Source organism: Scaptodrosophila lebanonensis, unplaced genomic scaffold (assembly GCF_003285725.1).
Source record: "Scaptodrosophila lebanonensis strain 11010-0011.00,11010-0021.00 unplaced genomic scaffold, SlebRS2 tig00000195-arrow-arrow-pilon, whole genome shotgun sequence".
Taxonomy (NCBI): domain Eukaryota; kingdom Metazoa; phylum Arthropoda; class Insecta; order Diptera; family Drosophilidae; genus Scaptodrosophila; species Scaptodrosophila lebanonensis.
Window position 1 is genome coordinate 188,438 of NW_022060609.1, and position 5,949 is coordinate 194,386.

The window sequence follows — 5,949 nt, forward strand, 5'->3', positions numbered from 1 at the left end:
GTCGCGGCGGCTGGAGGTGTTAGCTGCTTCAGCTGCCTGTCCACGCTGTTGGCCGTCTAAGTTGGACACGGGCCCTTCTTTTCAGCGGTATTTCGCTAGTGCTGGTGGGAATACGTGGGTGTGTGTGCGTGGCTCTGCACTGACCCACACCTCCAGTCAAATTGGTAATATATATCCTCTTATACTAACACTATATTAATGAATCCGATTTCTCAGGATCTAAATAAAGAACTTTGCTGCACACCTCTCATGTTTGGCTGTTTTGAGGCCCTTTTTCTGCCTGCTGTCACTGCTTTTATATAAATCTGCGCCCTCTTGTGGGAAACTTTGCTTCTGGATAGTGCCGCAACGCGGGACACTTTTTATATATATTGATCGTCTGCCTGAACACGTCATGTAGTGGAAATGGGCTAATCAATGTGTGATGCTATCTCCATAAACTCTATGATAATGCAGAGTAAATATACAACGCTTCATTACTGTCAAAATTCATTTATTTAATACAATTCACATAACAAATTCATTACATTTACATCACATTATATAAATAATATAAATCCTAATACAACACACATTTAAATAAGTAACTGGCTATATAACTTTCTATTTTATTTTATAATTCACTAATTAATCTGGCTTATTTAATGCATTACATTTATTTACAAAAGCCCAAGTGGGCAACTAATTCATAAACGCCGTTCAGGCCATAAATTACTACTTAAATATTATAACATAAATTTTTTAGAACATTCAATATAACAATTTATTTCATTTAAATTATCAAATAATACACATAATTAATCATACATCATATCATCATATTAGTAAACAACGTACACTCATCTTTACCACCACACTTATTTCTATCATGTTTACAAAAGCCCAAATGGGCAACTAATTCACAAACGCCGTTCAGGCCATAAATTACTATTCATATATTATAACATAAATCTTTTAGAAACTATCAATATAACAAATTATTTCATTTAATTATCAAATAATACAACAAATTTAATTATATGACGCACCATCACACCAGTAAACAACGTATATCCATCTTTACCACCACACTTATTACTACCATGCCGTCTTTTCACCATCACCTATATTTCCTTTTTACACCTAACTAATTATATTTTATAATTACTGCCGATAAACCACTTCGTTATGGATTGGCCTAACCTGTATCTGGCTCTGGATTATGGACTGGTACCCGCTCGTCTCCTGACATGATGTTTTTTATGCTCGCTTGCTGCCTGGATTTGGCTACGTTTCGTGCTGGATTTGCGTGTGGCTTTCGCATACAACTACGTCTCTTTACCTTCCGACCCTGGAATATTTGATATCGCCGTCCTGTTTCTTTTGGCTTCATGGATCGACCACACTCCATGTATAGGATTCATACATGCTCTCTTGCAACAACGTTTTGTATATTTTAGACCTTGGAGTCAACATATTCTTCAGACATAATGCTGTTCCTGCAACGTAAATATAAACTCGTTAAAATCGTCTGCGCATAAATCACACATATAAATAATTCTATTAATCAAAAAACATTCATATTTTATAATATACATACTCTCAATTAATACATAATACTTTCATCAATTTTTACTTAATATCAATAATCATAATACCAATCACAACATTAAGCCATATAACTCTTGTTTTTTCACTTTATAATTTATTAATACATAGCCCATAATCCATAATAACACATTTCATAAATATTAGAATTCCTTATGACATACAACAATACAATTAACTTATTAATACTAAATCAACATATACAGATGCATTTCAACATACATTTGAAAATACACACTGGTTATGGATTTCCATTTATACACCACATCATATTCCAAATTTCATCAATACACATTTTATCGCATTCATCGCCCCTATATATGGTTACATATTCATCGCTACACATTACTATTTATACATCATCATTCACGGCACTTCTCATCTATACATTCAACATTATAACTAATGACTTCTTTTTATCACTACTGTCTTCATGGTCCCTGGATTTGCACCTCCAGTTTCTCTCGGCTGGCACCCCACTGGTGCGCATCTCCATGCCCGTTCCTGGGATTCATTTGGCTGCGCCCACGCCTGCCACATAAACGCTTTCCATGGTACTACTGGATCTTCACAGCAGCTACATCTACAACTACACTATTCATACTTATATTTACTATTTAAGATTATTATTGTCATACGTTTAAGCCCACTAAAATGTCTAGTTCTTAGCTTTTTGTTACACAAAATGAATTAACTTAAAACTTATAATTTCCATTTTGAAAAGAAATCTTTGAAAATATTGTTAATAATCATAATTCGCTTTATTTTGAAATCCCTTTATATTATAATTTATAACTTGAATTCAATTCTTAAATTTTCTCTCATTATTATTGTTATTAATCTATTTTTCATCATATATTCTTATTACTTTTACCTTTATACATTGTTTGCTATTCCTCATTAGGATTAATTACACTTAGATTTAATTTATATACCTGTAAAAACAACAACAGCCACACCACAACATCTACTCCTGGTACCCCCTTGAGGGAGGGGGTGCCTCACTTACTCGCTTCGGCTTTTCACCGCAATTCCCTCCACTCATTCAAACGGGAAGGATCAAGGCAGTAATTTTTTGTCGTCACCTCCTTTAACTGCACTGCTGGCTGGATTTGGGATTAGTTCTAAGTTTAGTTTAAGTAAAGTTGTACCCATTTTCTGGCTATGTGCGCCATAATAAAATATATATATATGAAAAACAACATTAAGCCATATAACTCTTGTTTTTCACATTATAATTTATTAATACATAGCCCATAACTCATAGTAATACATTTCATAAATATTATATTCACCAAATTCCTTATAACATACAACAACAAATTAACTTATTAAATACCAATCAACAAAGACAGATGCATTTCAACATATATTCGAAAATACACATTGGTTATGGATTTCCATTTACACACCACATCATACTCCAAATTTCATCTACACACTTTACCGCATTCATCGCCCATATATATGGTTACATATTCATCGCTACACATTACTATTTACACATCATCATTCACGGCACTTCTCATCTATACATTCAACAATATAACTAATGACTTCTTTTTTATCATACTGCCATCATGGTCCATCCGGATTTGCACCTCCTGATTCTCTCGGCTGACATCACCATTTGGCACCCCACTGGTGCGCATCCTTCATGCCCGTTCCTGGGATTCGTTTTGGCTGCATCCACGCCTGCCACACAAACGCTTTCATTGGCACCACTGGATCTTCACAGCATCAACATTTACACACTATTCATACTTATATTTATTATTTAAGATTATTTTTGTCATACGTTTAAGCCCACTAAAACGTCTAATTCATAGCTTTTTGTTACACAAAATGAATTTACCCAAAATTTAAAAATTTCAATTTTGAAAAGAAAACTTTGAATATATTGTTATAATTTATACTTCACTTTATCTTGTAATCTCCTTATATTATAATTTACAACTTGAATTCAAATTTTTTAAATCTTTTCACATTATTATTGTTATAAATTTCATTTTTTCTTATTACTTCTACCTTTATACATTGTTTGTTATTCCTCATTAGAATTAATTACACTTAGATTTAATTTATGTACTTATAAAAACAACAACTGCCACACCACAATATCTACTCCTGGTACCCCCTTGAGGGAGGGGGTGCCTCACCTACTCGCTTCGGCTTTTCACCGCATTCCCTCCACTCATTCAAACGGGAAGGATCAAGACAGTAATTTTGTTGTCGTCACCTCCTTTGACTGCACTACCGGCTGGATTTGGGATTAGTTCTAAGTTTAGTTTAAGTAAAGTTGTACCCATTTTCTGGCTATGTGCGCCATAATAAAATATATATATATGAAAAAAAATATAAATAACTTTGTAATCTATGATTCAAATAATTCAGTTTATTTTTCAATTAAATTTCTATTTATTTATCGTCTCCACTTATTGACTCTCTTTTTCATACAATAAATTTCTCGCAATTGCACAATACAAATTCTAATTTTAACTGCCGTTTAGCTTTTTCTTTTGCTTTGAATTAAATCATATTGCTGCCCTGCTTACTCTTATGCGTCCCGTGCACTGCCGACGTCATTTCGGCCATACGCGTCATGCGCTTGTGCAGCACGGCAGCATATCAGCTGTAAAAATTCTTCACCCCCCCTTTTGTACCTATTTCTTCGTTGGCTAATATGCTATTTTATTGTGGTTTATGTTCCTGGACTGGCATATTAACTGTGCACGATATGTTCTAGTCGGGAACTTTTCTAACAATTACCTGCTATTAGCTATATGTTTTTTCTTGTCTAATTGTTCTTCTTATTATTATGCTGCGATTTTACTGTCAATGTTTTTCGGCAAGCAGCCTGCCTGTGTCGGAAACTTTTTCTTACATGAATCTAATAAGAACATTTTTGGTTAATTTCCAACGATTTACTAGAGCAACTTGTTACAAATTTTTCATAAATAAACTGATTTTCCCTATTATTTAACTTTAAATATTGAGATTTATACTTCATTCCTTATATTAATTGTTATATTAAATCAGATTCAATTCAATTTGCTCTATGGCCATTTGGAGGTCATTTTAGTGCTAAGGAGGACCCAGATCCGTGTATGGTAATTTATTTTACTTTAGATACAGCTGGATTCTGGATCCCCCTTGGCCATTCTTTACCACTGTGGGCGGTCGTGCTGACTTGTGCTCTAATATGCTGCTTCGTTCAGCGATATAATTGAGCGCTTTTTGCCACTGCTGCTCAAACCAAACATTTTTTCCTGGGTCTGTATTCTGTCTATCACTGTTAATTAACATTTATGCTCTCCTTCCCCTTTTTATCTTTCTTTATAATGTTTCTCCTGTTTCTTTACTCATGAGAATCAAAATCGTTCCAAGCCTTACTAAGCTGCTACTCATTCAGTATGACTCAATTTGAGTGAGTCTGTTTCTGAGCTTTTTCGCTCAATGAGCTTTATTCTAAAACGGCAATTTTCCACTGGTACACCCAGCACCCAGTTTTATAGCCTAGGAATTTTGCCTCAACCTTCAGTCGGGTTATTCGTTTAAACTGACATGCATGTGTTTTTTCGCTGCGTTCATAAAAAATTAAAAAACAAATTAAATTTTGTCAGAAATTATTCTGTTGTATCGGTCGTGTAGTGCCGCGTTTTCCATTCCCAGTGATCTTGCGCGCCTGGTGTCATATCGTTTTTGTGGGGACCGTGTCTATCTGGTTGGTCGCGGCGGCTGGAGGTGTTAGCTGCTTGAGCTGCCTGTCCACGCTGTTGGCCGTCTAAGTTGGCCACGTGTCCCTTTTTCAGCGGTATTTCGCTAGTGTTGGTAGGACTACGTGGGCGTGTGCCGCGTGACTGTACTGCACCGCCATTTTGACCTTCAAGTGTCTTGACCTTTATTTGTCCTGACCTTTGCTCGTCTTGACTCATATCCGTCTTGACCTTGACCTTCATTTGGTCCGATTTATCTTATTCATCATTCATTTTCATTGATTTTTTCACAGTTTTGAATAAAATAATTTGCATTTGGCCGTTTTTGTGCGTTGGTTGCCGGCGTGAGTGGATTTTTCTTCTGCCTGGTTTTTTCTGGCTGCGACGATTTTTGGCTGCTGCAGTTTGCGAGTATTGGGGTATCTTCCTCCTCGAGGATTTTGTCTGGTGTTTCTTGCTGCAGCGACCATATTTCTGCGCGTGCTCGAGCTCGGTTTGGGATTTTTCGTCTTGCGCGGATGACTTTTTGACGCTGGATTTGTGCCTTGATGTAAATTCTGGTCAGTTTTCGCTTTTGCAATTTTATTTTATATCACGAATAGCTCGACTCTAAACACTAAAGTTCATAATTTTTTCTCTATTTAAC